General features: G+C 39.6%; 1 protein-coding gene and 1 pseudogene across 3 annotated transcripts in view; both read right to left on the bottom strand.

The window, feature by feature from the left end:
* Rex2l4 (reduced expression 2 like 4) overlaps positions 1–11,967 on the bottom strand; it is a 751,000-nt gene that overhangs the window by 515,408 nt on the left and 223,625 nt on the right. The gene's annotated exons all lie outside the window — the stretch shown is intronic.
* On the bottom strand, positions 7,751–11,952 carry LOC148006148 (casein kinase I pseudogene; annotated as a pseudogene). The gene has a single exon (XR_015621316.1). The product of XR_015621316.1 is annotated as a casein kinase I pseudogene, transcript variant X2 (transcript).

Consider the following 11,967-nt stretch of genomic DNA (forward strand, 5'->3'; position numbering starts at 1 on the left):
GAGTTTTCTTGATGAGTGTAACAGTTGTGCCCCGTGGTTTATAGTGTCAGGGTCGCTCACTTTGAGAGCATGGGAGAATCTGGGAAAAGATCTGGATAAGGAGACTACAGTGGGCAAGCTTAAACCAGGGACAAGGCTGCTTTGGCGTATGATCCGTGCCTGCTTGGAAGATAAACGATGTGAAGAAGCTGTTAGGACAGGTCAGAGAATCCTCACAGAGCAACAGGAGAGTATGTCAGAAGGAGAGAAAGTTTTGAAGGAAGGAAAGAAAGGAAAAGGAGGAAAAGAGGTAAAAGAGAAGGCAGAAAAGATCAAGGAGAGGACAGACAAAGGCAGGAAAAGTAATCAAGATCAAGGAAAAAAGAAAATTTATCCCTCATTAAAGGCATTGACCTTGGAGATGTCTAGTGATTCAGAGTTTAGTGATAGTGACTTAGCTGACCTTGAGGAGGAGGTAGCTCATTATGAGAAAGAGATTGATCTTTCTGACTGGCCAAACACTTACGCTGTGCAGAAACAAGCCAAGGACTTAGATAAGAAGGCAATTATGCCAACAGCACCTCCTGCACCACCGTATAACTTTCAGGGTAAAACAATGGTGAAGCCTGCAGGAAGTACTTCTTTTTGCCCGGAAGTATGGAAAGAGTTAGGATTGAGTTTTCCAGTTTTTCTGGATGCAAACGGGCAGCGACATCATGAACCTGTTGACTTTAAGACAATAAAACAATTAACAGAGTCAGTCAAAACCTAAGGAGTCAACTCAGCTTTTGTTATCGCTCAAATTGAGGCTCTTGGCAGATACTGTCTCACCCCTGGAGACTGGGGGAGTTTAACCAGAGCCTGCCTCTCTCCGGCTATGGAACAGGTGTAGTGAAAGGAAACTTAATTTTATGGACCCTGCTCTAGTGCCGGTGTGTTGGTTGATAGCCAACGTTAATTTTTGAAGCATAGTGTTTTATCTGTGCTTGTGCTCCCAGCCCACACAGTAGGGGGGAGCGAAACTAGCTGCGGAGCTGCTACAGTGAACATGGAGACTGCTCAGTCTCACCCAATTTTTCTGGCTCTTCAGGAGCTGTTTAAAAGAAAAAGGCTTAGGATAAAAAGAAACACTATAGAGAGATTTCTTAGTGAGTGCGATTGCCATTGCACCTTGGCTCGCTCTCTGGGAATCTCGAGGTGGACAGCTAAGAAAAGCTGGGAAAGATTTAAATTTTGCTTGGGAACAAGGAACCTTAAAGGGACAGGCTGCGTTAGAAATGCTACAGGAGGAATGATCTGAAAAGGCTGAGAGTGAGGTGGGGGAGGACTCTAAGGAAAACAAGAACAAGAAAAGAATTTCTGCTTTTAGTGGCCAGACCTTCAACTTTTGCTCACAGAAAGAGAGTGCTCATTAAGAGAAGTTCTTTCAGGGAGCCTGCCTTATCTGTTGGTTTTATTCCAAGAGAGGAGTCAGTCTCCAGCATTAAGTTATTTTTCTCGTTAGTCATCATTAACATGGAGAGTGCCTTTGATCCTATCCCCACAGCAGCCAGTTCCTGCCCCTGTGGTCAAAATGCCCCAGGTTGGGGGACAGAGAAGCCCCTCGGACTACAAAACTGCCAACAGCCAAAGGTAAAAGTTAAAACAGAGAACATTCCAGGCCCACGCCTAACCAGATGTGTTTCAAATGCAGATGATTCATCAACTCTGACCAACTTTTACTCCGACAGGACGAGATAAAAATAATAAGGACTTGAAGATCCGATCCTTCTCCTGATTTAGTAGCTCTGTTCCAAGAACCAGGGGCCATAAAACCTTTTGGCCCTTATCTCCTGGAGCCATAAAACAGGGACATATTGGGGTAAGATGGGCTAGAAAAGGCCTCGATGATTTGGGCTAGCATGAGTAAAACTTGTAATAAAAAAGAGACAAGGTAATGGTAAAGTGTTTTTGTGTATGCATTCTTTTAGAGTTATGTTTTAGTCTTTGGACCCTGATTAGAGACAGTTTACACCCTAGACATGAGAGAGAATGGGTTTGGGAAAAACAGTCCTCCCAGACTCTCCACAGATGCTTTGGAGAAAGAGAAAAACTTTCAGAGCTCTCCTGGGAACAGAAGAAAGGTAGGAGACGTCCTGCCTCTCTGCTGGCTCCTATTAGAGAAATGCTTATTTCTGGTTCTGAACTCCATAGATAAGATATCTGAGTCCTTTCAGTGGGACACCATCTAGTTTTTTCCCTCTATGTCTATTGTCTGTCCTTGGTGCACCAAGCTGTCCATGTCTGTCAGTTTATGTCTGTGGTTTTTGTTTCTCATTGTTTAAATGTTTTATGTTTCATGTTCAAAAGAAAAAATGGTAAAAACTTTATCTGCCGGTCATTCACACCTTGATTTGGTCTTAACTCGTTTCTGAAAAGAGAACAAATAAATAAAAAGCAGTTTCAATCGGCCTTTGGAGCCCTGTACCTGCAGCAAAGAACCTAGGTCAGCTGGACAAGCTGCCCGGGGGCGGAACATCTGCAGGAGCTGATCTTAAAGGCGCCAGCAGCTCCTCAGCTTCTTGGTATGGGAGCTGATGGCTGTTTCTCTTAGAAAAATCCCTGACTTGTTATTAGACTTAGCAGGTGACAAGGTGTTTCTTTTAAAATCACAGCTAGAAAAGCAAAAATGGTGCTTGGTCTAAATATTAAAGACATGTGTTAACCACTTCAATTCTGTTTCTGACTGGTTTTAAGTGTATAAATATGTTCTACATGCCTTGGTCATAGATTATTGGCCTTTAAGTTATTGGATATGGTTAAAAAATTATAACATCTATAACAAGAAGTTGACATAAAACTGATAATTTAGATAGAGTCATTCTAGACAATATGTGACATGAGCCAACCTAGAGAAACAGGTCTAAATTGAGATAATATTTTTATAGAATTCTTATCCTAGAAGCCAGGCACCCCCAAATTACAGAATGTAAAATTGTGTTGGAAGTTTTTAAAAGATTTCATGATTCTTTCAATTTAATTTCTGATTCTGCTTATGTAGTTAACGCTGTGCGCTCACTTGAAATTACATGGCCAATTAGGTTGACCAGTACTATATGTCAAATTCTTTTAGAATTACAAAAATTAATTTGGGCCAAGAAAAAAAATGAGTTTTTCATACAACATATTCGAGCTCATACTAATTTGCCTGGTCCCATGGCCAGTAATAACGCTTTGGTGGATGCTAGTACTCGCAGAGAATTTATTTTTCATGCAGCTCCAGTTGATCTTGCTAGAGAATTTCATCAAAAGTTTCATGTTCCTGCTTTCACTCTTCAACAAAAATTTAAAATCTCTAGAGCTACAGCTCGTGATGTAGTATTACGTTGCCAGAATTGTGTTCGGTTTCACCACCCTCCTCAGGTGGGAGTTAACCCTCGTGGTCTGATTTCACTAAAACTGTGGCAGATGGATGTCACACACATATCTCAATTTGGAAATTTAAAATATACACGTTTCTGTTGATACCTGTTCTGGCATTATACATGCCACTCTGATGACTGGTGAAAAGGCTCGTAATGCCATTAGTCATTGCTTAGAGGCGTGGACAGCCTGGGGAAAGCCTGACAGCCTCAAGACAGACAATGGACCTGCCTACACTACAAAGTCTTTTCAGACATTTTGCCAAACAATACAGGTCAAACATACTACAGGATTGCCATACAATCCCCAAGGTCAAGGAATTGTAGAAAGAGCACATCGTACTTTAAAAGAGCTCTTACAAAAACAAAAAGGGGGAATTGCCTATGGCAAAACACCAAGAGAACAGTTGTCTTTAGCTTTTTTTACTCTAAATTTCTTAATTTTGGATATGCATGGCCGCTCTGCTGCGGATCGCCATGCTGCTACTAAACCTATGACTAATCAAATACAGACAGCTGAGACTATCAATCAGATTGTAGAAAGAACCGCAGTGGCATTAGAGATACAAGAAGAATTTAATGCCCACTTGGCATCTGGCTTTCTATTAGCTAACCAACGAATAGATTTGATTCAAGAACAAATTGAGGCATTATATCATATGATGCAGCTGTCCTGCGTTTCCTCTCTTAGAGGCTTATGTGTTACTCCATTGCAAGCTAACTTTTCTCAGTATTTTCAACAGAGCAAAGAAATCTCAAATTATTTGAAAGGAAACTGGTCCATGGAAGCGGAACAATTATCAAGACAATTGCTGATTGCTGTCCTTAACAACACCAGAATGGAACCCATCACATTTGGAGATTTCACCTCCTGGATCACTAATGCTTTCTCATTTTTTAAAGATTGGGCTGGCATGTTTGCCTGGGGGGCCATTGTCCTCTTGGGATGTGGAGTATGTCTATGGCTTTTTTTGCTGTTTACAACGAGAGCATGCCAGACACAAAGAGATTGTTTACCAAGCTATGGCGGCATTTGAAAGCAGTGCTTCTCCCAGTGTATGGCTGGCCTCTCTGATAATTTGAGAGTTCGCCCTAGATCATATTTTGTCACTGTCATGTGAAGTCATTGTATCCAGAGACGGGCAACTTTCCCCAGGCTCGGACCAACCTAAGACAGGAGCCCGGTGGCGATAGGGTTAATTTCGTGACGGGTAAGGCCGAGTTTTTAGAGAGGAACGACCTAAGACAGGAGCAATGACGTGTATTGACGTGACACCCAGATCTAGACCAGTCATAGACAGAGGTGGACTTGCCCTGTTTGAACATTCAGGCTGGTCCTATGCCCCTCTGCTCTGCTTCTCCCCTAATATTAAACACACACGTATAGCCCAGGACGGTGTGTTGTACATAAGTCATCTCTAGCCATTGGGGTGCAGTCCTAACTGCAAGAGTGGTTCGCCATGTCCGAGCTGGGCACTCTGTGAGACATGTCTGACCTCTCTCAGACCACTACCTCCACCTAATGGGTTCATTTTTAAAAAAAACAAAAAAGAGGGAGATGTAGGGAGCGGCTAAAGATGGTGCCGACATCCGGTGATCGTTTGTGGTAAACACCTACAGCGCATGTGTTGGCAGACCCCCAGCACCTACAAGGTCAGGGTGATATTCATGCTAAATAGGTATTTCATGCTCCACCAATCCCCAGTGGACAAATTTACAGCCACAGCCTGTCTTGTATTTAAGGCGAGTGCCTTTGTTCCCCGGGGTCCCCGTATCATCAATAAGGTGTTCCTGCAATAAAGGCTGATTGAGAAGGATCCAACGGTGTTGCGTCTTCCTTGCCGGTCGAGGTGGGCACGACACTGTAAGTCAAAAGACACCACCTTCAGGATACCAAAAGATCTTAACTAATTACATCCAATAGACAGGGACTTGTGCTTTTAAGGGAAATGGGGTAATGAATACAGTTATGGGTACTAGGAGAAGAGGAAGAGCTGATATTGTGTCCTAATGTGAATAACTTCAATTGAAAAGATACACATGACAAAGAAAGACATTCACTTACATAGAATAGAACCATGACATGTAAGAATGCCCACATTGCTAGTACCACAAAATGAAGAGTGTCTAAAGAATTCTCCAAATACTTTTCGACAAAGAAATCTAGAAACATGGAGTTTCCTAATTTTACAATACACAACAACTGTAACTACTATTCAATACTTATATTAACATACACAGAGTTATGAATAAAATTGTGACCGCATCATTGCCATACACAGTGTACTAAATTATAATAGCTCTATTATTAATTCTTATATAGAAAGTAAATAATATGTACATGAAGAAAATCTTGAAAAGAGTAAGTGCTAGGAGCCAGCCTTGGTGGGGGTCTTCTTTCTGGTTGGTTCTTCTTGAAGAATCAGAGGAGAAAGTCTCAGCTGAGGATATGACTTGCATTGTCTTAAGAGATATTTAGGGTTGCTGTGTCATGATAAATGTTTACTAATCTAAGTCAAAATTAGTGCCACTGTAGATGACCCACCTCCTGTGTTCGTTACAGGCCAGAAACTACACTCTCTGGCACTTAGCACCTCTTCCTAAATCATCAAAGTAGCAAGTAAATAGCCTTTTTACTATCTCAGTAGAAACTGTAAGATTTTCTCAAGCTGCATGTGCTTTCTCCCCAATAACTCCAGCAATGAGTACACCTGGAGATATTTTATCCACCCTCACAATATGCTTGCTGTACCATAGACAAGATGTGTGTGTATAATGAAGAATGAAGAATGAAGAAAATTCTAATGTGGGAGGGGTAAATGGTAACATGGGTTTTCATTGTGCACAATTTAAATTTTTCTGTGACACTGGTAATCTTTGCATATTTGGTATAATGATCTCTAAGTCATCAAGCAGTGTGCCTAGATATATTGGATATATGAACATGGAATCAACAGAGACTCTCCAAGTGGTTCCAATTTCCAGAGTGTTAGGGATATTCTAGACACCTATTAATTGCCTAGTGTGTGAGCTTCAACATCCCTCCCTGATGCAGTAATTGACAGAAATCACCTATGATCATTTGAAAGCAAAGGTCTCTACTGCTTCTACTAGTAGTTATATTCTACTGTCAATGATGCCCTCTTTCAGCAAATTCCAATACTCATTAGTGTCTCACAAGCTGAACAATATCCTTATTTTCTAGATGAAGATCAAAATATGTAAAGTCATCAATTTGCTCATAGTAACATATGATTTTATTTTAGAAACTAAGTTTCTGAGCCTTCCTGAATTTTGTATAAATATTCTAAAATAATGTTTCACTTGGAGTAGCAATTTTTTCATCTTTCTCCATTACTTCCCAATCTATTTCCAGGATGTTTGTGTTTCTAAACTGTGTATGAACATCTGCCTCATATACTATACAAAGGTCATTTCTTAAAAGATTTACAGATTCAAGATGGTTGTATAAATGGACTCAAAAAATTAAGATGAATATCTTAATGGTGAGTTTTTTTCTTCAGAACGTACATTCTTAGATGTTTAAGATGTTAGAATTCCATAAATTATTTAAGAATGGAAATCTGGATGAGAAAAACTGTATGACTGTGTCCTTATGTCCTTACAAAACTGGCTTGCGAAGTGGAATGGACTTGGCTAACAACGGAACTGTTACACTCTTCATATGCAGGCACTGTGAAAGCTATGGAGGCAAAGCACACTGCCCACTCTCTCTTCAGAATATTCTCCACTCGTCAACATTGTGCTGTAGACAGGGAATTCCAGAGACTTAGCCAAGCTGAATACAAGAGACTCGTGAGCACAGAGGGCAACAGAGTGGCCCAGTGTTTGTTGCTGGGAGTATGATTCTTTTCCTTACTTGAAGAACAACATAACAGGCAGCCACCACTGTATGGCACGTCTTTGGGTTTCTGCTTCTGAGAGAAATGTGGCCATGAGCAGTAAGTAGGCTCTTAATGGTGCTCCAGCCTTACACACTGAAAATATGTTCCCATTTTCATCCTTTCCTCTGTGTGCTTTTAAACTCTAACACACAGTACTTCTCCCGTACTCACTTCTTGCCATCTATCATATATTATCATCTGAAAGCAGAGTGACATTAAGCAAATGTTCCTGGCGCTTCTTCTTCTGCAGTTGCACCTAACACAGTGGCGCCACAGAAGCTGAGCTCATATTTCCAATACTGCCACTTTATTGACCGCCAGAGTTTGCCAATCCCATAGTACTTTATCCTCATTACCTCTAGGCAGTGACGGTACCATTATTTCACAAAGAAAAGGCCAATATGATTCATGAATAACAGTACCATCAGACATACTGAAATAAATGCAGATGGCACAAAACAGGAATTGTTTACAAGAGTTGTTTTTAATATTTGGACAACTGTTTTCTCGGCTGCACTAACCAGTGAGAGGAAAATTCCTGTTTGATTATGCTTTTATAGAAGACATAAAGAAATCAAATTAGGTACAATTAATTGACATTTGGACACCTGTATTTTTTTCCTTTGGAACTGTGTTCATCAATACACTTTTTCATCCATTCCATTCAAGGATGGGAAAGCACTCACGTTTGACAAGATTCTAAAGCTTCCACAAAGCTAACTCAGGGATGGGGGAATGAATGTAAGACAACCACGAAATGAAATATGAAAGTATGACGTTTTTGTTTCAAGAGTGAGTCCTTGACAATATATGTGGTCACCATAGAGATGATTTTAATCATGAGACAGCATATGAACAGTTAAGTAACTCCCCAGGATATGTCTGTGTCCAGTCCTTTGTGACTGAAAGATCCCATGCAGAGAGACCCTTACTCAAGTCTTGGGAAATCACGGACCCCAGACACAGAGAGACCATTTTGGATGTAATAAGCAAAGGAGAGGTTTATTATGGAGACCTATTACAGAGATCTCCGGGCTGACACATCTCCCACGCAGGAGACAGAGGTGTCGACCCTGAGAGGCTGGGAGAAAGAGAATTTAAAGGCAGAGGCTGTGAGCACCAGGGGATGGGGGGGATGTCAAAGGGGAATGCACCACAAGTTACAGGATTGTTTTATGGCTCCAGGAGATAAGGGGACGCCAGAAGGTTTTATGGCCCCCTGGTTCCTGGAACAGAGCTACTAAATCAGGAGAACGGTTGGGCCTTTAGGTCCTCATTATTTTTAAGTTTGTCAAAATTGATGAAACATCTGTATTTGAAACACCTCTGGTTAGGCTTGGGCTGCCTGGTTTCCTGGAATTCTCTCTGTAGGACACAATGGCTGAAAAGCACAAGTATGGGCTTATCAGGGTCTGGAGGACATCTGGTTAAAGTATGATTCTGAGTAAGCTGGGGGGGATGTCTTTGGATGGTTTATGGGTCAGTCCTCCTTTATCTTTATGGCCTGTTATTCCTGGCAGCAGGGCTTACTCTTTTAATTTTATATTTTTAAACCTTAAATTTGTATAATTTTCCTTTCAGTGACATTGTATGGTTTTCCTTTTCCTTTGTTTGAAAAAGCTGCAGCACCATATATTCAAAACTTTCTGGCAGTTGGTTTCATCCATTACTTCTACTTCCATAGAGGCTGTAATTGGTCCATTTGACCGTCCCACCATGGGGTCATCCATGTTTAGTTCTCTATTTGTAAAACTTACAACCTGGTTTTTAGACTGATGTATCTTGTCTCTGTGTTGGTGTGCTTTTCTGTTTGATGACAGAGTGGCGTCTGCTGAACTGCACCTAGAGGAGTAGGCAACTGTTTACCAAACCAGTCACATTCATAATCAAGCATATACCCTTTGCAATTGAACAAGTCAGTAAAAAGCTTTCTTAGGTAATCATAGTCTGGCTCTTCAAAAAAATCTAGCGTTCCTATGTAACAAAGATATGTTGCCATTTCTGGCAAGTTTTCACACACCACTTCTAACGGTGTGGCAAATTTCGTGTTTCCAATTTTCTGATCTCTCTTTTGACATATGCACCTTTAAGCCTTGCCAAGGAAGACCGCCTCTCAGGAAGTACATGAACATATGGCTTAAAGCTTCTAAATCAGCTCTTCTACTGTGTTCTTTTCCTAGATGTGTGTTTATGCTCATGTTCTGACTGTTCCAGTAAGGATTTGTGTTCTCTGTATGGTATATGTTTCCTTGTCTCTGGATCAATATATTCCTTTACCAAACCAAAATCTATGATATGAATGAGTTGCTGGGCTTTGTTTCCTAGCCATCCTATTAAGTTCTCAGGCTTCATATCTCTGTATATCAAGGTCTTTGAGTGGGCATACTCCATGCGAGAAATCGGTTGTATAGCTATCAAGAGAACTGTTTTAAGAAAAAGTGTTCTATCACAGAGTTCAAACAAATCTTCCAAAGTAGGTCCCAGCAGTTCAAGCACCATACCGTTGTATTTACCACAAGGGCCAAAACAGTAAACTTGAGGTATACCACCTCCAGATGCTAACTGCTTATAGAATCTGTATTCCAAATGCAGCTTTGGTGCTCTGGATTTCATGGGCTCCAGTTTAATCGCCACATATTCATTTGTATATAAACTTTTCCCTAATCGTAATTCTCTAAAATTGCCACATCCAAATTTTTCCACCTCTAAAGTTAGGTCCAACCATTAAAACTCCAGATGAAGAAAACCCAGTTGCTCAAGTGCTGTGCCCTGACCGACCACTGGGCCGTGCCATTCTGTCATCTGATTTGTCCTTGTCTTTCTTTTTCAGGAGTTAAAGACTGGCTAGAAAGATGCTATGTCTTGAGGTAACATTTAAAATATGTAGTAAGTGAAATGAGTCCACATTTTTTACTTCATTATTGAATTTACAGGTATTTAATTGTATTTTGTAATTTATTTTTCTTCTTAGCCAAAAGTTCAATGTGCTGTTTTGATAAATTGGGCACCCCCGTGAACATAGCAGATGAGGACGTTGTTGACCATATCACACATTCATCTTTTACTTAGAAAGTTGCTGCTCCTTCCACACACTCTCTCTTCTGTTTTACGTGTGAGCCTAGAGGTGTGCTTATTTATTTTTTTGGTTTGTCTTGAGGTAACATTTAAAATATGTAGTAAGTGAAATGAGACCATATTTTTTTACTTCATTATTGAATTTACAGGTATTTAATTGTATTTTGTAATTTATTTTTCTTCTTAGCCAAAAGTTCAATGTGTTGTTTTGATAAATTGGGCACCCCCGTGAACATAGCAGATGAGGACGTTGTTTATCTTTTTTCTTGCTTTTGAAAACCTACACTCAACTGAGAAAACATTCACTGTATAATCTGATCAAGTTTGCATTCTATATGTATACTGTTATGATATCTGAACTGCAGGAGTTAAATACTGAGTTTTACTTTGTTTGCTTTGAGCAAGGTAAATGGATGTTTGGGACATTTATAATGTAAAACCACTTCTTTACAATATTTGAACAAATTCGTGTGTCTATGATATTTGTAAACATATGCGATATCTGTATTTCTTATAAAACTATTTAGTTTTATTCTAAGTAGAGTTTTTTTTTTTTTTGGACTGTATTGTGTTTTTATGATCTGAACTCCTTATATGTAAGAAGGCATATATATTCATCCAATTATGGACTTAAATATTTTAAAGTAGGAATAACATTATTTGCTGCAAAGCCCAGTGTGTAGACATTTGCTTTACAGCAATATTTTTAAGTGCTCCATTTTAGTGCCAGAGAATAAATCTTTGGCACAGACTGGTCAGTAATAGGTAATGCAGGTATGTTCAGGTTAAGGGATCTATGTTTTGCATTTTTATGCTTATTTTCTGGCACCATTAATGAAATCAACATTGCCTGAATGTCTTTTAAACACAGCCTTGTTTAAAAGAATTTAACTGAAAAAGGTTAAATAAAGGTAGTTTTAAAAAAAGAGAATGAAAATCTGATTTGTGCCTTTTGGTACAGTGGAATATTCAGGCACAACAGGATAGGATAACAATGATCTGTAATATGTGTCAGTGTGCAGCATTGTTCTGAAAGTTACTGGAGTTTTGTTCAATTAAGGGGTACTAATGACTTCAGAGCCATGCGGAGACACATCACAGTCTGGATGGATACCTGAAGATGATGAAGCCAAATTTTCATTTACTTTCTTGTTGACTTTTCTCTCATATTTTCTTGTATTCAGGAAAGAGTGCAGACTAATTGTTGAGTCTCTGTAAGCCTCTACATGTTTTTTCATTCAAGTCTTTTTAAATTAACCTAGTAATACTATGGCAGTAAACCTGGATATTGAACAGAATCATCCCTACTTTAGTTAACACAAATCATAATCTCTAATACAGTGTTTCTAACTTTTCAGATGCTAAACACTGACATACAATTCAAATAATTCTAATGTGGGCAAAATAACTTGGAGTTCAATAATTTCTCAGTTCTAAGACCATAAGTACATGTTTTCTATGATCTTAAGCAACCCCTATGACAGAGTGATTACTGCAACCAAAGTGGTTGATATCCACCCACTGAAAATCACTACTACAACGTTTATGTTATGGATTGTAGAAAATATTCATGACTTCAGCATATATTTTATGAGAGACATTTTCTA

The sequence above is a fragment of the Rattus norvegicus genome, chromosome 5, assembly GCF_021556685.1.
Source record: "Rattus norvegicus strain SHRSP/BbbUtx chromosome 5, alternate assembly SHRSP_T2T, whole genome shotgun sequence".
NCBI classification, from domain to species: domain Eukaryota; kingdom Metazoa; phylum Chordata; class Mammalia; order Rodentia; family Muridae; genus Rattus; species Rattus norvegicus.